Genomic DNA, 23,101 nt, shown 5'->3' on the forward strand with positions numbered 1-23,101 from the left:
TCTTTTTTATACTCACTTCATTTCAATTGATTTGATCAAGCAGTATTATCATGGAAACCCATATTTTAGCGGTAACTAGAGCATTTCTTGTTCAACTTTAATGTCAAAACTATAAAAATCTAACTTTTCCTCCATTTTATGGTCCATGACATTGCCTTGATAATTCCAAAGATTTGTTCAAGCTGTACTTGAAACCTAGGGTGGAAATTATAGTTCTAACAGAAGTTCATAGGGATGGATGGACATGTACATCACTATAAGTATACCACTCTTTACAGCAGGGGTATTAACATAGGTTATGTAAAATCAATTTTATATACGAGTCTATTCACACGCAAAAAATATAAATAAGTCTAAATTGAAAACGTTCAAACATGATTGCATTGGATAAAAACCGCAATTTTTTATATGTGTGCATTCAAAACAAATTTCTTGGTAGAGGGGTCTACAGCACAAACAGCATTTTCCAAAAGACCAAAAAAGTGAAAAAAGAATATTTTAACAAAAAGCATTTTGTCACTGGTTCAGACATACTTATATATAAAATATATATAATATTACTTAAACTTTTTTCCCTCAAATATATAGGCGTAACAAAACCAATGTTTGAATTGTTTTAAATTTGTCATTTCATGACCTTTGTAGCTGACTATTCAGTATGGGTTTTGCTCATTGTTGAAGGCAGTACCGTGACCTATGGTTGTTTATTTTAGTGTCATTTGGTCTCTCTTGGAGAGTTGAGCCTAAATGGCAATCATACCACATCTTATTTTTATCAATAACTCAGACAGCTTGAAGAACATAGGATCTTAAATTAGTCTTCTTTCCACAAAATACATTTAACCTTAAACTCCTTAAAGAAAAACACAACACCAACTTATGTTTCTTGACTAGCTCGAGTACAGCATATTGTGAGCTGCCATTTAATAAGACAAATTATCAATATAAACATATATTATACAATATGAATTCAATAACTTGTACCAGTACTAGAGAAATAATCTCATGTCAACCTTTTGCATTTGAATAACTATACGTATACCCTATACGCTCATATCTATTATAAGGCATAAATGAATACAATAATATAGTGTTGCCTATAGCCCAGCAAGCATAGTGGACAACAGAATTTATTAAATAATTACATACATGTGTCTTGATATGTATATATATTTATAAAAACATATGAATAAAGCAATTACACAGTTACTCCTAATAACAAAAACCTTGAAATATACTTGAAAAATACTATTAGGTTCAACTGAGCTAGTAAAATAAACCTTGTACTAACAAGAGATATAATATGGTTGACATGAATGTAAACTGAATAACTGAACAAATGAATAACTCGATCATGAACGACCTCGCCGGCCAGGAACAACCAAACAAACCCAATAATGGGAAACTGGAAACCTGGGTCCAACCCAAGGGTCAGGAAACAGTCATATATGCTGCGACCCAATGCGACAAATCGTCTCACGAGACATACTCGGACGTGTATTGTTTTGAAAAATATATAAATGCATGTATCAAAGTATATTCATAATATGAATGAAACTTGAATGTTGCCCTGTCTGCAGTGGGCTAGAAAGTGATAATCTCAGGGGAAAAAATTTCCTGCCATAATGTTAGTCACGTGTCTTATAACTACTGACGTGAACTCATAAAAATACTACGCTAGTACCGTATATTCAATAATTTCTCCCTTTACTACGAAACGTTAGAAATTATACATATTCCAATATGTTCCGTGTCCGACCAGGAAACCCTATTTTAGGAAACTTGTGTCCTTTTGTCAATGCCAGTGAAACCCTAGTGTTTGACCTCACTAGGTAAATGAGAAAAAGAAAAAATAATTTTGTTTCTAAATATGTAAGTAAAAGAGAAATCTTGTCATAAGCACTACAGCTATAAAATATTTGGTACAAAAGTAGAAATACGATTAAGTTTGTATATTTAATAGCCATTCCACTTACATAAAACTAATTCAATATCAAAATACAAAATTATGCAAATCTTTGTTCTTTAAACATCCCTAAAAATACAATGTTCAGATTTCAAACTAGAACTAAAATACATAAAGATGTCACTTTACAACCCAAATAATTGGTACTAAAATTCCTACGCCTACATGTACATGTATTACTCATACGCAAGAAGACAATCAATTCCTGCTATACTTTTATGCCTCAGGAATTATTACATACAATATACATGAGTACAACTCAAAAGCATAAAAATATACACATAAAGAAAATCATTATAATGATAATTAATGAAATAATTGTTAACTGTGTTTAAAATGAGATAAAATCAATGTAGTGGAAAAATGTTTGGAAACCTTTTTTGAAACTATTTGCTTGGAAGAACGGTCTCAGGAGGTATTATTTGGACAGTATAAAAAAGGAGAACTATTCAAAACAAAATACACAATCATGTGCAAATGCCCCCCCCCCCCCCCCCTAGCATATAACGTTATAAAGGGACATAACTAAAGAACTGTAAAAGTGAAGCTGCCAAAATTTGAACTTAAACTGCGTTTAGTGGTAATAAGCATTATATATATACATTTTTTTAAATTTAGTTGAGACAAACTTACATTAGGAGAACAGAAATGAAAACATTCAGGAATTTTTCCATATGTAAAGGGGCATAACCCTAGAAGGGTAACCAAAGTGCTTAGAAGCACAGTGAATGGTAAAGATTGCTTTAATTTACCCATCTTTCTGGGGGGAGATTTTGCATTTACAAAAATTGTAGACAGACGAACAAAGTGAAAACTGTAGGGCTCCCACATTCTCACCAGGGAGTCCTTATGATGGCCGAGATATTGAAATTATGATGATTTGTTTCTATTGAAGTAAAAGAGTATTTTATATCCAAATAATAACTGAAATAGCAAAACTTTTTGAATTGTTTGTAAACACACCACTTTTAATTGGCAGAGAAAACTAGTATATCTTTTTGGTTAGGGTTCAATAGTGTAAAGAGAAGAAGTTCAAGCCTCAAAAGCCAACTTTCTGGAAATCTATTTTTTTTTATACATGATACGAAAAGACTGAAAATAAAAATCTTGTTTTTGTCAAGTAAACAAATACCAATTCCTAGTATGCAGCTATATACATTGGAAAACTTTGAATTCATTCTTAAATTATAAATCCTTTCACTACTGGTACACTTTTTTTTTCTTTTTCAAAATTTTCTAATCTAAAGCTTTATGCTTACATAGGGAATGTAAATAAAAATAATGAATTTATCATGTCAAATCAGCAATTTGAATTTAAACAAAAAAAAACCTTTATTCTTCATTTATTAAAACAATTTTTTAAAAGTATATATGAGGTTTATAATTCAAAACTGTTAAAAGAAATATTAAGGGTTTCCATTTTCACTTAAACTACTACATAACAAAATAATTTCTAGTCAAATCTATTTGGTGCCATGAGTAATTATTCTATATTTCAAGGATATCATGATTTTTCAAGATCACAAATATTAATTAACAAACTGATATGATTGCAAAGTCTGTTCTTATAAATTCATAAACTTAAGAACTGATGATTCTACCCCATCCTCTGACAATTTAATCTAAAAAAAATTATTTTATTGTATTTTACATTTAAATAAAAATTTGTTGAAAATAAAAAACACAAAAGTTTGCTTACACGCTATTCATTCACCTAGTCAATTCAAATATGTAATAATACATGTACTTTCATTTGCTACTTTGGTAGATGAGTGGTCAAATTTCAGACATTTTTATACTAGACATTTTGGTTTCTTAGAATATTTATCTAATTTAAATTATAGCACCCAGGTGATTTCTTCAAATTGGCACAAATTAATCTTAATACATGATTTTATTAAAAAAAAAAACATCATTATTGGCTGTATATTTATCTTATTTAGAAAAATTCCATAGGTGATTTCTTCTAATTGGCACAAATAATCTAAGACATATTAAAACCTAATGTAATTTTTGAAAAGAGGAGTCCATGAATTCATTTTCATGTTAAATCAGTAAAAAAATGGGTCTTTTCCTGATATGTAACTATTTGACATGGCTAAAAGTAACATTTGACATTAGCGACATCATTACCTCCCCTGTTACTGTATCATATGCCCTTGATAACAAACTTATATCAGCCTCCCTATAGATCTTGAGGAACCTAAGCTGTCAAAAAGTTTTAGTAAGTTAAGTTAAAGGTGCATAAACTAAAATTAATAATATATTTTACCCTTATAACAATACTTGAGCGTGTTAATTTATTAGAATGATCTACTAAATGGTAAAGTGATAATTTGCATGTCACAAGGTCAACAAGGGGAGTAATTATAAATAGAAAATGAGAGTTGGTATGAAAGTAAACTTTAAAAAGAATGTTAAATAAAATTTGTTGAATATTTTTTAATCAAATTTTGTAGAGGTACATGCTTCCAATTGGCTTCCCTCAGAGTTACATGCCTCTAATTGGGACCGCTCTGCCAGGGGTACTGCTTCTAATTAGCTTTTGCAGACAGAGGTATATATGTACTGCTTCCAATCAGCTTCGCAACAAGGCAGAGGGTGTGCTCCCAATTAGCTTCACTAAGAGGTACGTGCTTCCAATTGGCTTCGCTCAGACAACCATACTACTTCCAGTGTTGTAATGGTATGGATTTGCAAGTCTATACTACTTCTATTGTTAAAACAGTACATAATTGCAATTAATTGTCGTCCAAATTTGCAAAAACATATTTTATTTAACATTCTTAATCAAGTTTTCGGTAAAAATATTCTCTTGACTTATCATAGCTTTATCATTGACAAGTTTAAGTTCTGAAAAACTATTAAAAAATTATTAAAATTTAATGAGACTTTTACAGATGGCTTATCATTATACATGTAAAAGATTTATAAATAGAAAAATGGGGGTCAATGGGCAATTTTTATTTAGACATTCAAATGAATAATACTAGAGAATTCTGAAAATCTGACAAATATCCCAAAGCAAAGGAACTTCCCTAATTTCATACATAATAAAAAATGTAATTTGAAAGATTGATGCCAGGAGATTGCGAGAATGCAAGATTTTGCTCTATTTACCCCCTGACGTTAAGGCAGCAAGTTATTATGTCTGCATGTCAAATAGCCGCCTACTTTCAGATTTCAGCTTACTACTTTGAATTGTATTGAAAGCCTTCCTTTACAAAGAAATATTTCCAGTAAAATTCCTACACTGGCACAAGTTCTTTTTAATAAGGGGAGATAATCACAAATTCTGATAACCAAGTTGACTTTATCCCATTTCACCGTATATTAAAAGGGGGCTTGTTATTTTATGCATTAAATAAAATTTAGGGGGGGTGCTTCTAAAAAATTGTAAGTTGAGGTCAATTTCGGCCATAACACATATTTACATATAAAAGTGCATATAGAAGCTATTGGAAAGAGAAATTTGATTCTTTTTGGTTATTTATATGCTTAATTGACATGATAAAAAAGTCTAAGTGCAACGATAATTATGTTAACATTCAAAGGAGGTTTTTTAGCTGTTATTGGTGTCTTAAAGAGGATAACAAAACGAAGGCTAAATGTAAATCATAAATGCAAAACAAAACTAATTTCATCTATCAGAAAAATACTGAAAATTTTTAAATATTACTTTTGGTATTTTCTTTTATGTTAAGGCTTAATAGAATTCTATGAAGCCATGACTCTATTGATGTCTAAAATTTGTAAATTAAGACTGTCAGGAAAAACTATAGTCAAGTTATAAGTGAGATACAAAAAAATTGAATTCCAAGTTTTGCTTTTGATACTATCTTTGATTAAAAATATGCTTCTGCTTTTAATTTTTCACAAAATTCCAAGAAGGTTTGACATGGTTATTGATGTTTAAGAAACTTGAACCATGGACTTAAAAATTCATAGCATTTAATGGAAGAGAGAAAAAGAAATTTAGGTGAAAATTCAAAACACAATACATTAACCTTAACTAAAACTTCCACTCTTGTTGAAAATGGAAAATCTTTACATTAATTATTTTAGAATTTATCATCTACATTCTTGCTCTTGTTTATGCAAGATTTATATGAACCGTTCATATTGGAAACTGTTCGGTTGAGTTAGAAAGACCCCAAAGGGAAATATGGTCACTCTTGGTCTTCTTCAGACTGGCAGTAAAATCCTTGCAAATGTAAGGCATCTGTTTGGTAGTGCAGGATATACAAATTAGCAGTCATGTCCCGTCAGAATGGGAATTTTAAATCTGATGTCTTGCAAAGAGAGCATGCCAAGCTGTCAACATATTAACAACCTTCACAACATCTCTAAGGAGTATGTAGAATTAATCACACAATTATATCCTTCAGCCACAGTAATTATTATCTGAAAAAGAAATACACTTTTCAATTTTCTGTAATATTTAAAGAAACTGAAATAGGCAACAAATAGCAAACTGGGAATAACAATTAAAGCAGAAAAACTTTCAAAGAGGGTGGTAAAGGGTTATTTTCGTGCAACGTTTTTGGCCTTTTTATTTCACGTGTTTTTGTGTTTTGACATTTTAATTCTTGTTTTCTCGTGTTTGGTTTGATGTGCGTGCCTCATGTTCTCCTTTATTTATTTTCCGTGTTTTGTGTCGGTACTCTTAATTTCTCGTGCCGGTCCAACATTTGATTAAAAAGTAAACCGGGACTAAATTCAAAGTCAGTCCGGAGATTGTTTGAAATTATGTGTCTCCAGAATATCTAAAATTGCTATCAAATTAATTATTATGAATAATATTTTTCTTTCAAATCAGTTGCAACTAGCGGACGCTAAAATGTGACTGCAAGGTCATCATGTCCATTATATAATGACTAGATGATCTCCAAGAACGGCTGATTGTATTTCTCATGCCTCATTTTTCCCGATATTTGTTTTCCGTGCAACGTTTTTGCGATTTTTATTTCACGTGTTTCCGTGTTCCGGGCCCCCCTTTACCACCCTCTTCAAAATGATAATTTTTCGCTTCCTAAAACTTGAAATGTCATTCCAGAGAACTTTAAATTGTAAAAAGATTATAAAAATTGTCGGAACTTACACGATTTAAAAATAGAATTTTTTTTAAAATCTATAAAATAGTTCTTTACCTTTTAAAGTATACTCTAATAGCCATTTCCAACATCAATCTGTAAGGACAAGCTGTAATGCTAACCTGAAAAATAAAATACTTAGTCATTGAAAATAGTAAAAAAGTAACCACTGTTGGTATACTTGTGTACACTATATAGAAATAGGTGATATATAACATATGAAGGTCAAAGAAGATGCAGAGAACACATCAATGTGACAATAATTTGCTTCCATCCACTTCATTTGAACTTAGGTGGATAGTTGTCTCATTAGCAGTTATACCACATCTCCTTATTTTTATAACTTTACATGATGGGAAAAAAATCCAATGACGTACAGGAGCTTTCTGTAAAAGAGTCACAATTAGAGGAGTTGTGTTCAGAAGTTGATTTTTGTTCATAATATTTAAAATTGTGATAGACTTCCCATAACTTCTTTAAAAATTGTCAAATCAAAATGGTGGTACATTATGGTCAACTACACATGATGGAAAACAATTTGACCAAGTATGATGGCTTTCCGTCTAATCCCAGACCCTTGACTTTCCTGTGTCATGCTAATAAAAAATCAGCCAATCCCATTTCACCCTTAGACTTCTATGAAACCCACATGCCTAGCTTTTGTCTTAAATGTCACAGACTTAAACAAAATTTAAGGGCATTTACATTATCTGTAATTAACAAGTTTATAAATCTATGCAATGGTTCTTTCTTACCTCAAAAGTATGCTCCAATGATCATTCTAAAACTCTATCCATACCAAAAAGCAGTAATTATTGCTAGTCTGAAAAGTAAAATGTTTAGTCAATAAAAAATTCTAACAAAATAAATAGAATCAGTGTTGGAATATGGTTTGCTTATAATTGTAGATTTCTTTATTTTCTTGGGCACCAATTCATTGAGAAACAATTGTAATTTTGTTGGTACTTTATTTCGTGGTTTAGCCAAAGTCTGCATACATGAGTCTTTACAATGACACCAGTGTGATCAATTCAAATTTTAGAACCTTTAGTCAACAACAAAAAAACATTTGACCTCTTACAACTTTAAGCCTACTCAGTGCACATTTTTTCCCTGTAAACTTATTTTATGATGATAAAAAAATTTTTAAAAAGAGGAATTATATACGTACTTGTATTTAAGATATCGTATACCACAAGTCTTACTCCACTTCATGAAAACATTGGCACTGTTTTATAACCTAAAAAGGAATTAAAATTGACACAACTTATATATTTTACAAATTTGTTAAATTGCCAGCCTAAATTTTTATTAATCTATTCTGTATTCTGATTGTGTAATAGAAAGTTATCTCCCACTGAAAGAAAAATTCTTGCTGTTTCTTGTACTAGTCTCCCTTGAAGTAAAAAATCTATCAGGATTTACTTTTCAGGATATCAAATTTTATTCTTGTAACAGATTTTTTTTTATCAAACTGATAAATATCTTTTTTTTGTGTGTTGTAAATGTGCAAAAAAAACAAAAATGTGTGTTGCCTTAGGGAGCTACCATTTGATTTTTATGGGAGGGGGGGGGGGGGGGGGGGCTAGGATGAAAAATTGTGTCCTGCCTTTTTTTTAGTTGTTATCTCTGTCCTGCCTTTTTATTTTTTAGTCTATTCGGTCCTGCCTTTTTTTTTTCTTAGCTTATCCTGACTTTTTTACAACAAATGTTATCCTGCCTTTTTTTTTTAAATCAAAATCCTGTCCTGCCTTTATTTTCAAATTTCATCCTAGCCCCCCCCCCCCCCTAAAAATCAAATGGTAGCTCCCTTATAGATAATCCTTATAGACTTTCTCACATTTTCCCTGATTATGTACAGAACTATTTGGCTTGGATATACTTGCATTATTTCTTTCATGACAAAGCCTCAGACTTGGTTGAAGATCAATGTAATAATTAATCTTCTTTCCAGCTGCTATCCTTGCTGCTTGATTGTTTACATGGCATAGCCTCGGACTTGGTTGAAGATTTAAGTAAACATCTTCCATGGAGTTGCTACTCACTCATCTGCCATCTGGACTGAAACTTGGTACTGGTCGGCTACTGGAACAAAAACTAAAATTATCAACTAGATTATATTTATAAGACTGCTGTTGGTCAATATAAATGAAATAGACATTCCTTCAAGCTTCATATCCTGACCTGCATCAATGGAGCCATTTTCGGTGTCTTATTTGGTGAACAATTGTAATTTTGTTGGTACTTCATTTTGTGGTTTGGCCAAAGTCTGCATACATTAGTCTTTACATTGACATCAGTGTGATCAATTCAAATTTTAGAACCTTTAGTCAACAACAAAAAAACATTTGACCTCTTACAACTTTAAGCCTACTCAGTGCACATTTTTTCCCTGTAAACTTATTTTATGATGATAAAAAAAATTTAAATAGAGGAATTATATACGTACTTGTATTTAAGATATCTTATACCACAAGTCTTACTCCCCTTCATGAAAACATTGGCACTGTTTTATAACCTAAAAAGGAATTAAAATTGACACAAATTATATATTTTACAAATTTATTTAAATGCCAGTCTAAATTTTTATTAATTTATTCTGTATTCTGATTGCGTAATAGTGAGTTATCTCCCACTGATAGAAACATTCTTGCTGTTTATTGTACTAGTCTCCCTTGAATTAAAAATTCTATCAGGATTGACTTTGCATGGCATTAAATTTTATTCGTGTACCAGAAAAAACATTTATCAAACTGATAAATATCTTTTTTTGTGTGTTGTAAATGTGCAAAATAACAAAAATGTGTGTTGCCTTATAGATAATCCTTATAAACTTTCTCACATTTTCCCTGATAATGTACAGAACTAATTGGCTTGAATATACTTGCATTATTTTTTTCATGACAAAGCCTCAGACTTGGTTGAAGATCAATGTAATAATTAATCTTCATTCCAGCTGCTATCTTTGCTGCTTGATTGCATACATGGCAAAGCCTCGGACTTGCTAATCTAGGTAAACATCTATCATGGAGTTGCTATTCATCTGCCAGCTAGACTGAAACTTGGGACTGGCCGGCTACTGGAACAAAAACTAAAATTATCAACTAGATTATATTTATAAGACTGCTGTTGGTCAATATAAATGAAATAGACATTCCTTCAAGCTTCATATCCTGACCTGCATCAATGGAGCCATTTTCGGTGTCTTATTTGGTGAACAATTGTAATTTTGTTGGTACTTCATTTTGTGGTTTGGCCAAAGTCTGCATACATTAGTCTTTACATTGACATCAGTGTGATCAATTCAAATTTTAGAACCTTTAGTCAACAACAAAAAAACATTTGACCTCTTACAACTTTAAGCCTACTCAGTGCACATTTTTTCCCTGTAAACTTATTTTATGATGATAAAAAAAATTTAAATAGAGGAATTATATACGTACTTGTATTTAAGATATCTTATACCACAAGTCTTACTACCCTTCATGAAAACATTGGCACTGTTTTATAACCTAAAAAGGAATTAAAATTGACACAAATTATATATTTTACAAATTTATTTAAATGCCAGTCTAAATTTTTATTAATTTATTCTGTATTCTGATTGCGTAATAGTGAGTTATCTCCCACTGATAGAAACATTCTTGCTGTTTATTGTACTAGTCTCCCTTGAATTAAAAATTCTATCAGGATTGACTTTGCATGGCATTAAATTTTATTCGTGTACCAGAAAAAACATTTATCAAACTGATAAATATCTTTTTTTGTGTGTTGTAAATGTGCAACATAACAAAAATGTGTGTTGCCTTATAGATAATCCTTATAAACTTTCTCACATTTTCCCTGATAATGTACAGAACTAATTGGCTTGAATATACTTGCATTATTTTTTTCATGACAAAGCCTCAGACTTGGTTGAAGATCAATGTAATAATTAATCTTCATTCCAGCTGCTATCTTTGCTGCTTGATTGCATACATGGCAAAGCCTCGGACTTGCTAATCTAGGTAAACATCTATCATGGAGTTGCTATTCATCTGCCATCTAGACTGAAACTTGGGACTGGCCGGCTACTGGAACAAAAACTAAAATTATAAATTAGATTATATTTATAAAACTGCTGCTGGTCAATATAAATGAAATAGACATTCCTTTAAGCTTCATATCCTGACCTGCATCAATGGAGCCATTTTCAGCATCTTATTTGGTGAACAATTGTAATTTTGTTGGTACTTCATTTTGTTGTTTGGCCAAAGTCTGCATACATTAGTCTTTACAATGACATCAGTGTGATCAATTCAAAATTTAAGAACCTTTAGCCAACAACAAAAAAACATTTGACCTCTTACAACTTTAAGCCTACTCAGTGCACATTTTTTCCCTGTAAACTTATTTTATGATGATAAAATTTGTTTAAATAGAGGAATTATATACGTACTGGTATTTAAGATATTTTATACCACAAGTCTTACTCCCCTTCATGAAAACATTGGCACTGTTTTATAACCTAAAAAGGAATTAAAATTGACACAAATTATATATTTTACAAATTTGTTAAATTGACAGCCTAAATTTTTATTAATTTATTCTGTATTCTGATTGCGTAATAGAGAGTTATCTCCCACTGAAAGAAAAATTCTTGCTGTTTATTGTTACACTAGTCTCTCTTGAAGTAAAAATTCTATCCTTTGCATGGCATTAAATTTTATTCGTGAACCGGAAAAACATTTATCAAACTGATAAATATCTTTTTTTGTGTGTTGTAATTGTGCAAAATAACAAAAATGTGTGTTGCCTTATAGATAATCCTTATAAACTTTATCACATTTTTCCTCATAATGTACACAATTAATTGGCTTTAATATACTTGCATTATTTCTTTCATGACAAAGCCTCAGACTTGGTAGAAGATCAATGTAATAATTAATCTTCATTCCAGCTGCTATCCTTGCTGCTTGATTCCTTACATGACAAAGCCTCAGACTTGGTTGAAGATCTAGGTAAACATCTTCCATGGAGTTGCTTCTCATCTGCCATCTAGGCTGAAACTTGGGACTGGCTGGCTACTGGAACAAAACTAAAATTATAAAATAGATTATATTTATAAGACTGCTGTTAGTCAATATAAATGAAATAGACATATTCCTTCAAGCTGCATATTCTGAACTACATCAATGGAGCCATTTTCAGCGTCTTATTTGGTAAACAATTGTAATTTTGTTGGTACTTCATTTCATGGTTTAGCCAATGCCTGCATACAAGTCTTTACTGTCTAACATCAGTGTGATCAATTCAAAATTTTAGAACCTTAAGTCAACAACAAAAAAACATTTGACCTCTTACAACTTAAAGCCTACTCAGTGCACATTTTTTCTCTGTAAACTTATTTTATGATGATAAAAAAAATTTAAATAGAGGAATTATATACGTATTTGTATTTAAGATAATTTATACCACAAGTCTTACTCCCCTTCATGAAAACATTGGCACTGTTTTATAACCTAAAAAGGAATTAAAATTGACACAAATTATATATTTTACAAATTTGTTAAATTGACAGCCTAAATTTTTATTAATTTATTCTGTATTCTGATTGCGTAATAGAGAGTTATCTCCCACTGAAAGAAACATTCTTGCTGTTTATTGTTACACTAGTCTCTCTTGAAGTAAAAATTCTATCCTTTGCATGGCATTAAATTTTATTCGTGAACCGGAAAAACATTTATCAAACTCATAAATATCTTTTTTTGTGTGTTGTAATTGTGCAAAATAACAAAAATGTGTGTTGCCTTATAGATAATCCTTATAGACTTTATCACATTTTTCCTCATAATGTACACAATTAATTGGCTTTAATATACTTGCATTATTTCTTTCATGACAAAGCCTCAGACTTGGTAGAAGATCAATGTAATAATTAATCTTCATTCCAGCTGCTATCCTTGCTGCTTGATTCCTTACATGACAAAGCCTCAGACTTGGTTGAAGATCTAGGTAAACATCTTCCATGGAGTTGCTTCTCATCTGCCATCTGGGCTGAAACTTGGGACTGGCTGGCTACTGGAACAAAACTAAAATTATAAAATAGATTATATTTATAAGACTGCTGTTAGTCAATATAAATGAAATAAGCATATTCCTTCAAGCTGCATATTCTGAACTACATCAATGGAGCCATTTTCAGCGTCTTATTTGGTAAACAATTGTAATTTTGTTGGTACTTCATTTCATGGTTTAGCCAATGCCTGCATACAAGTCTTTACTGTCTAACATCAGTGTGATCAATTCAAAATTTTAGAACCTTAAGTCAACAACAAAAAAACATTTGACCTCTTACAACTTAAAGCCTATACTCAGTGCACATTTTTTCTCTGTAAACTTATTTTATGATGATAAAAAAAATTTAAATAGAGGAATTATATACGTACTTGTATTTAAGATATTTTATACCACAAGTCTTACTCCCCTTCATGAAAACATTGGCACTGTTTTATAACCTAAAAAGGAATTAAAATTGACACAAATTATATATTTTACAAATTTGTTAAATTGACAGCCTAAATTTTTATTAATTTATTCTGTATTCTGATTGCGTAATAGAGAGTTATCTCCCACTGAAAGAAACATTCTTGCTGTTTATTGTTACACTAGTCTCTCTTGAAGTAAAAATTCTATCCTTTGCATGGCATTAAATTTTATTTGTGTACCGGAAAAACATTTATCAAACTGATAAATATCTTTTTTTGTGTGTTGTAATTGTGCAAAATAACAAAAATGTGTGTTGCCTTATAGATAATCCTTATAGACTTTATCACATTTTTCCTGATAATGTACAGAATTAATTGGCTTTAATATACTTGCATTATTTCTTTCATGACAAAGCCTCAGACTTGGTAGAAGATCAATGTAATAATTAATCTTCATTCCAGCTGCTATCCTTGCTGCTTGATTGCTGACATGGCAAAGCCTCGGACTTGGTTGAAGATCTTAGTAAACATCTTCCATGGAGTTGCTACTCATCTGCCATCTTGACTGAAACTTGGTCCTTCATTTTAAGCTTCTTTCCAGATCTGTGTCAATGGTGCAATTTTCTGTGTCTATGCTCTTTTTGCCTATAATTCATTAAAACTTTTAATCAGTATTATGAAGACTGTTTAATGATACCAATTAATGTATGCAGATAATTATCCAAAACAATCTGATGTGTATACATTTTGAACAATCTAAACAAAGTCATATTTTCCCAATGTAAATAATTATGTAAATTTTCATATTGTCAATATTAAGAGTTTATTTGTTTTAATAATTAACTCAGAAATTAATGTGATGCATGTTTAAAAAAATTAAAATCCTAAATTGGGGGATTACTAATTTCTATTACCTAAGTTTAAAAAAAAATAGTTTTAAGCACAATTGTAATGACCAAATACTTACATCATCATTATCTGGCAACTAAAATGAAACAATTTTCCTTCAGGTCTAGGACTGAACTTTCATCTGGGCTCCTCCATCTGTAATACAAACTTAAATCATCTTAATATTTACGCCACCTAGAGGAAATTTGGACAAAAAGACATACAAACATATACACAATCTTATCTTAACATACCTTCTGTTCCGATCCTTGGACGCCACCTAGAGGAAATTTAGACAAAAAGACATACAAACATATACACAATCTTATCTTAACATACCTTCTGTTCCTATCCTTGGGACACCACCTAGAGGAAATTTGGACAAAAAGACATTTACTTTTTAAATTGTTATTTGTATGGAGAGTTGTCTCATTGGCACTCACACCACATCTTCCTATATCTATATACAAACATATACACAATCTTATCTTAACATACCTTCTGTTCCGATCCTTGGGACACCACCTAGAGGAAATTTGGACAAAAAGACATACAAACATATACACAATCTTATCTTAACATACCTTCTGTTCCGATCCTTTGACGCCACCTAGAGGAAATTTAGACAAAAAGACAAACAAACATATACACAATCTTATCTTAACATACCTTCTGTTCCGATCCTTTGACGCCACCTAGAGGAAATTTGGACAAAAAGACATACAAACATATACACAATCTTATCTTAACATACCTTCTGTTCCGATCCTTTGACGCCACCTAGAGGAAATTTGGACAAAAAGACATACAAACATATACACAATCTTATCTTAACATACCTGCTGTTCCGATCCTTTGACGCCACCTAGAGGAAATTTGGACAAAAAGACATACAAACATATACACAATCTTATCTTAACATACCTTCTGTTCCGATCCTTGGACACCACCTAGAGGAAATTTGGACAAAAAGACATACAAACATATACACAATCTTATCTTAACATACCTGTCCTTCCGATCCTTGGACGCCACCTAGAGGAAATTTGGACAAAAGGCATACAAACATATACACAATCTTATCTTAACATACCTTCTGTTCCGATCCTTGGACGCCATCTAGAGGAAATTTGGACAAAAAGACATACAAACATATACACAATCTTATCTTAACATACCTTCTGTTCCGATCCTTGGACGCCACCTAGAGGAAATTTGGACAAAAAGACATACAAACATATACACAATCTTATCTTAACATACCTTCTGTTCCGATCCTTTGACGCCACCTAGAGGAAATTTAGACAAAAAGACAAACAAACATATACACAATCTCATCTTAACATACCTTCTGTTCCAATCCTTTGACGCCACCTAGAGGAAATTTGGACAAAAAGACATACAAACATATACACAATCTTATCTTAACATACCTTCTGTTCCGATCCTCGGGACACCACCTAGAGGAAATTTGGACAAAAAGACATACAAACATATACACAATCTTATCTTAACATACCTTCTGTTCCGATCCTTTGACGCCACCTAGAGGAAACCTGGACAAAAGGCATACAAACATATACACAATCTTATCTTAACTTACCTTCTGTTCCGATCCTTGGACGCCACCTAGAGGAAATTTGGACAAAAAGACATACAAACATATACAAAATCTTATCTTAACATACCTGCTGTTCCGATCCTTTGACGCCACCTAGAGGAAATTTGGACAAAAAGACATACAAACATATACACAATCTTATCTTAACATACCTTCTGTTCCGATCCTTGGGACACCACCTAGAGGAAATTTGGACAAAAAGACATACAAAAATATACACAATCTTATCTTAACATACCTTCTGTTCCAATCCTTGGACGCCACCTAGAGGAAATTTGGACAAAAAGACATACAAACATATACACAATCTTATCTTAACATACCTTCTGTTCCGATCCTTGGGACACCACCTAGAGGAAATTTGGACAAAAAGACATACAAACATATACACAATCTTATCTTAACATACCTTCTGTTCCGATCCTTTGACGCCACCTAGAGGAAATTTGGACAAAAAGACATACAAACATATACACAATCTTATCTTAACATACCTACTGTTCCGATCCTTTGACGCCACCTAGAGGAAATTTGGACAAAAAGACATACAAACATATACACAATCTTATCTTAACATACCTGTCCTTCCGATCCTTGGACGCCACCTAGATGAAATTTGGACAAAAAAACATACAAACATATACACAATCTTATCTTAACATACCTTCTGTTCCGATCCTTGGACGCCACCTAGATGAAATTTGGACAAAAAGACATACAAACATATACACAATCTTATCTTAACATACCTTCTGTTCCGATCCTTTGACGCCACCTAGAGGAAATTTGGACAAAAAGACATACAAACATATACACAATCTTATCTTAACATACCTTCTGTTCCGATCCTTGGACACCACCTAGAGGAAATTTGGACAAAAAGACATACAAACATATACACAATCTTATCTTAACATACCTGTCCTTCCGATCCTTGGACGCCACCTAGAGGAAATTTGGACAAAAGGCATACAAACATATACACAATCTTATCTTAACATACCTTCTGTTCCGATCCTTGGACGCCATCTAGAGGAAATTTGGACAAAAAGACATACAAACATATACACAATCTTATCTTAACATACCTACTGTTCCGATCCTTTGACGCCACCTAGAGGAAATTTGGACAAAAAGACATACAAACATATACACAATCTTATCTTAACATACCTTCTGTTCCGATCCTTTGACGCCACCTAGAGGAAATTTAGACAAAAAGACAAACAAACATATACACAATCTTATCTTAACATACCTTCTGTTCCAATCCTTTGACGCCACCTAGAGGAAATTTGGACAAAAAGACATACAAACATATACACAATCTTATCTTAACATACCTTCTGTTCCGATCCTCGGGACACCACCTAGAGGAAATTTGGACAAAAAGACATACAAACATATACACAATCTTATCTTAACATACCTTCTGTTCCGATCCTTTGACGCCACCTAGAGGAAACCTGGACAAAAGGCATACAAACATATACACAATCTTATCTTAACTTACCTTCTGTTCCGATCCTTGGACGCCACCTAGAGGAAATTTGGACAAAAAGACATACAAACATATACAAAATCTTATCTTAACATACCTGCTGTTCCGATCCTTTGACGCCACCTAGAGGAAATTTGGACAAAAAGACATACAAACATATACACAATCTTATCTTAACATACCTTCTGTTCCGATCCTTGGGACACCACCTAGAGGAAATTTGGACAAAAAGACATACAAAAATATACACAATCTTATCTTAACATACCTTCTGTTCCAATCCTTGGACGCCACCTAGAGGAAATTTGGACAAAAAGACATACAAACATATACACAATCTTATCTTAACATACCTTCTGTTCCGATCCTTGGGACACCACCTAGAGGAAATTTGGACAAAAAGACATACAAACATATACACAATCTTATCTTAACATACCTTCTGTTCCGATCCTTTGACGCCACCTAGAGGAAATTTGGACAAAAAGACATACAAACATATACACAATCTTATCTTAACATACCTTCTGTTCCGATCCTTTGACGCCACCTAGAGGAAATTTGGACAAAAAGACATACAAACATATACACAATCTTATCTTAACATACCTGTCCTTCCGATCCTTGGACGCCACCTAGATGAAATTTGGACAAAAAAACATACAAACATATACACAATCTTATCTTAACATACCTACTGTTCCGATCCTTTGACGCCACCTAGAGGAAATTTGGACAAAAAGACATACAAACATATACACAATCTTATCTTAACATACCTACTGTTCCGATCCTTTGACGCCACCTAGAAGAAATTTGGACAAAAAGACATACAAACATATACACAATCTTATCTTAACATACCTTCTGTTCTGATCCTTTGACGCCACCTAGAGGAAATTTGGACAAAAAGACATACAAACATATACACAATCTTATCTTAACATACCTTCTGTTCCGATCCTTGGACGCCACCTAGAGGAAATTTGGACAAAAAGACATACAAACATATACACAATCTTATCTTAACATACCTGTCCTTCCGATCCTTGGACGCCACCTACAGGATATTTGGACAAAAAGACATACAAACATTTACACAATCTTATCTTAACATACCTTCTGTTCCGATCCTTGGACACCACCTAGAGGAAATTTGGACAAAAAGACATACAAACATATACACAATCTTATCTTAACATACCTTCTGTTCCGATCCTTGGGACACCACCTAGAGGAAATTTGGACAAAAAGACATACAAAAATATACACAATCTTATCTTAACATACCTGTCCTTCCGATCCTTGGACGCCACCTAGAGGAAATTTGGACAAAAGGCATACAAACATATACACAATCTTATCTTAACATACCTTCTGTTCCGATCCTTGGACGCCATCTAGAGGAAATTTGGACAAAAAGACATACAAACATATACACAATCTTATCTTAACATACCTTCTGTTCCGATCCTTGGACGCCACCTAGAGGAAATTTGGACAAAAAGACATACAAACATATACACAATCTTATCTTAACATACCTTCTGTTCCGATCCTTTGACGCCACCTAGAGGAAATTTAGACAAAAAGACAAACAAACATATACACAATCTCATCTTAACATACCTTCTGTTCCAATCCTTTGACGCCACCTAGAGGAAATTTGGACAAAAAGACATACAAACATATACACAATCTTATCTTAACATACCTTCTGTTCCGATCCTCGGGACACCACCTAGAGGAAATTTGGACAAAAAGACATACAAACATATACACAATCTTATCTTAACATACCTTCTGTTCCGATCCTTTGACGCCACCTAGAGGAAACCTGGACAAAAGGCATACAAACATATACACAATCTTATCTTAACTTACCTTCTGTTCCGATCCTTGGACGCCACCTAGAGGAAATTTGGACAAAAAGACATACAAACATATACAAAATCTTATCTTAACATACCTGCTGTTCCGATCCTTTGACGCCACCTAGAGGAAATTTGGACAAAAAGACATACAAACATATACACAATCTTATCTTAACATACCTTCTGTTCCGATCCTTGGGACACCACCTAGAGGAAATTTGGACAAAAAGACATACAAAAATATACACAATCTTATCTTAACATACCTTCTGTTCCAATCCTTGGACGCCACCTAGAGGAAATTTGGACAAAAAGACATACAAACATATACACAATCTTATCTTAACATACCTTCTGTTCCGATCCTTGGGACACCACCTAGAGGAAATTTGGACAAAAAGACATACAAACATATACACAATCTTATCTTAACATACCTTCTGTTCCGATCCTTTGACGCCACCTAGAGGAAATTTGGACAAAAAGACATACAAACATATACACAATCTTATCTTAACATACCTACTGTTCCGATCCTTTGACGCCACCTAGAGGAAATTTGGACAAAAAGACATACAAACATATACACAATCTTATCTTAACATACCTGTCCTTCCGATCCTTGGACGCCACCTAGATGAAATTTGGACAAAAAAACATACAAACATATACACAATCTTATCTTAACATACCTTCTGTTCCGATCCTTGGACGCCACCTAGATGAAATTTGGACAAAAAGACATACAAACATATACACAATCTTATCTTAACATACCTTCTGTTCCGATCCTTTGACGCCACCTAGAGGAAATTTGGACAAAAAGACATACAAACATATACACAATCTTATCTTAACATACCTTCTGTTCCGATCCTTGGACACCACCTAGAGGAAATTTGGACAAAAAGACATACAAACATATACACAATCTTATCTTAACATACCTGTCCTTCCGATCCTTGGACGCCACCTAGAGGAAATTTGGACAAAAGGCATACAAACATATACACAATCTTATCTTAACATACCTTCTGTTCCGATCCTTGGACGCCATCTAGAGGAAATTTGGACAAAAAGACATACAAACATATACACAATCTTATCTTAACATACCTACTGTTCCGATCCTTTGACGCCACCTAGAGGAAATTTGGACAAAAAGACATACAAACATATACACAATCTTATCTTAACATACCTTCTGTTCCGATCCTTTGACGCCACCTAGAGGAAATTTAGACAAAAAGACAAACAAACATATACACAATCTTATCTTAACATACCTTCTGTTCCAATCCTTTGACGCCACCTAGAGGAAATTTGGACAAAAAGACATACAAACATATACACAATCTTATCTTAACATACCTTCTGTTCCGATCCTCGGGACACCACCTAGAGGAAATTTGGACAAAAAGACATACAAACATATACACAATCTTATCTTAACATACCTTCTGTTCCGATCCTTTGACGCCACCTAGAGGAAACCTGGACAAAAGGCATACAAACATATACACAATCTTATCTTAACTTACCTTCTGTTCCGATCCTTGGACGCCACCTAGAGGAAATTTGGACAAAAAGACATACAAACATATACAAAATCTTATCTTAACATACCTGCTGTTCCGATCCTTTGACGCCACCTAGAGGAAATTTGGACAAAAAGACATACAAACATATACACAATCTTATCTTAACATACCTTCTGTTCCGATCCTTGGGACACCACCTAGAGGAAATTTGGACAAAAAGACATACAAAAATATACACAATCTTATCTTAACATACCTTCTGTTCCAATCCTTGGACGCCACAATAGAGGAAATTTGGACAAAAAGACATACAAACATATACACAATCTTATCTTAACATACCTTCTGTTCCGATCCTTGGGACACCACCTAGAGGAAATTTGGACAAAAAGACATACAAACATATACACAATCTTATCTTAACATACCTTCTGTTCCGATCCTTTGACGCCACCTAGAGGAAATTTGGACAAAAAGACATACAAACATATACACAATCTTATCTTAACATACCTTCTGTTCCGATCCTTTGACGCCACCTAGAGGAAATTTGGACAAAAAGACATACAAACATATACACAATCTTATCTTAACATACCTGTCCTTCCGATCCTTGGACGCCACCTAGATGAAATTTGGACAAAAAAACATACAAACATATACACAATCTTATCTTAACATACCTTCTGTTCCGATCCTTGGACGCCACCTAGAGGAAATTTGGACAAAAAGACATACAAACATATACACAATCTTATCTTAACATACCTTCTGTTCCGATCCTTTGACGCCACCTAGAGGAAATTTGGACAAAAAGACATACAAACATATACACAATCTTATCTTAACATACCTACTGTTCCGATCCTTTGACGCCACCTAGAGGAAATTTGGACAAAAAGACATACAAACATATACACAATCTTATCTTAACATACCTACTGTTCCGATCCTTTGACGCCACCTAGAAGAAATTTGGACAAAAAGACATACAAACATATACACAATCTTATCTTAACATACCTTCTGTTCTGATCCTTTGACGCCACCTAGAGGAAATTTGGACAAAAAGACATACAAACATATACACAATCTTATCTTAACATACCTTCTGTTCCGATCCTTGGACGCCACCTAGAGGAAATTTGGACAAAAAGACATACAAACATATACACAATCTTATCTTAACATACCTGTCCTTCCGATCCTTGGACGCCACCTACAGGATATTTGGACAAAAAGACATACAAACATTTACACAATCTTATCTTAACATACCTTCTGTTCCGATCCTTGGACACCACCTAGAGGAAATTTGGACAAAAAGACATACAAACATATACACAATCTTATCTTAACATACCTTCTGTTCCGATCCTTGGGACACCACCTAGAGGAAATTTGGACAAAAAGACATACAAACATTTACACAATCTTATCTTAACATACCTTCTGTTCCGATCCTTGGACTGCCACCTAGAGGAAATTTGGACAAAAAGACATACAAACATATACACAATCTTATCTTAACATACCTTCTGTTCCGATCCTTCGACACCACCTAGAGGAAATTTGGACGAAAAGACATACAAACATTTACACAATCTTATCTTAACATACCTTCTGTTCCGATCCTTGGACACCACCTAGAGGAAATTTGGACAAAAAGACATACAAACATATACACAATCTTATCTTAACATACCTTCTGTTCCGATCCTTGGACGCCACCTAGAGGAAATTTGGACAAAAAGACATACAAACATATACACAATCTTATCTTAACATACCTGTCCTTCCGATCCTTGGACGCCACCTACAGGATATTTGGACAAAAAGACATACAAACATTTACACAATCTTATCTTAACATACCTTCTGTTCCGATCCTTGGACACCACCTAGAGGAAATTTGGACAAAAAGACATACAAACATATACACAATCTTATCTTAACATACCTTCTGTTCCGATCCTTGGGACACCACCTAGAGGAAATTTGGACAAAAAGACATACAAACATTTACACAATCTTATCTTAACATACCTTCTGTTCCGATCCTTGGACTGCCACCTAGAGGAAATTTGGACAAAAAGACATACAAACATATACACAATCTTATCTTAACATACCTTCTGTTCCGATCCTTC

The 23,101-nt window shown here is 33.1% G+C and overlaps 1 long non-coding RNA gene across 6 annotated transcripts in view; it reads right to left on the reverse strand.

The window, feature by feature from the left end:
* Positions 1-877: 877 nt before the first annotated feature.
* LOC139520034 (uncharacterized) overlaps positions 878-23,101 on the reverse strand; it is a 34,136-nt gene continuing 11,912 nt past the window's right edge. Inside the window, exons 4-17 of one of the 6 annotated variants that reach the window (XR_011663796.1) lie at positions 14,494-14,570; positions 13,921-14,171; positions 13,488-13,556; positions 11,931-12,136; positions 11,498-11,566; positions 10,942-11,144; positions 10,503-10,571; positions 9,948-10,150; positions 9,509-9,577; positions 8,946-9,144; positions 8,231-8,299; positions 7,815-7,882; positions 7,117-7,181; positions 878-6,370 (exon numbers count right to left, since the gene is read on the reverse strand). This is a non-coding gene — a long non-coding RNA (uncharacterized lncRNA). Of the gene's footprint in view, positions 6,371-7,116; positions 7,182-7,814; positions 7,883-8,230; positions 8,300-8,945; positions 9,157-9,508; positions 9,578-9,947; positions 10,151-10,502; positions 10,572-10,941; positions 11,145-11,497; positions 11,567-11,930; positions 12,137-13,487; positions 13,557-13,920; positions 14,172-14,493; positions 14,800-23,101 lie in introns of those variants that run through there. The other 5 variants (XR_011663794.1, XR_011663793.1, XR_011663795.1 and 2 more) reach the window with 5 other exon arrangements.

Source organism: Mytilus edulis, chromosome 4, assembly GCF_963676685.1.
Source record: "Mytilus edulis chromosome 4, xbMytEdul2.2, whole genome shotgun sequence".
NCBI classification, from domain to species: domain Eukaryota; kingdom Metazoa; phylum Mollusca; class Bivalvia; order Mytilida; family Mytilidae; genus Mytilus; species Mytilus edulis.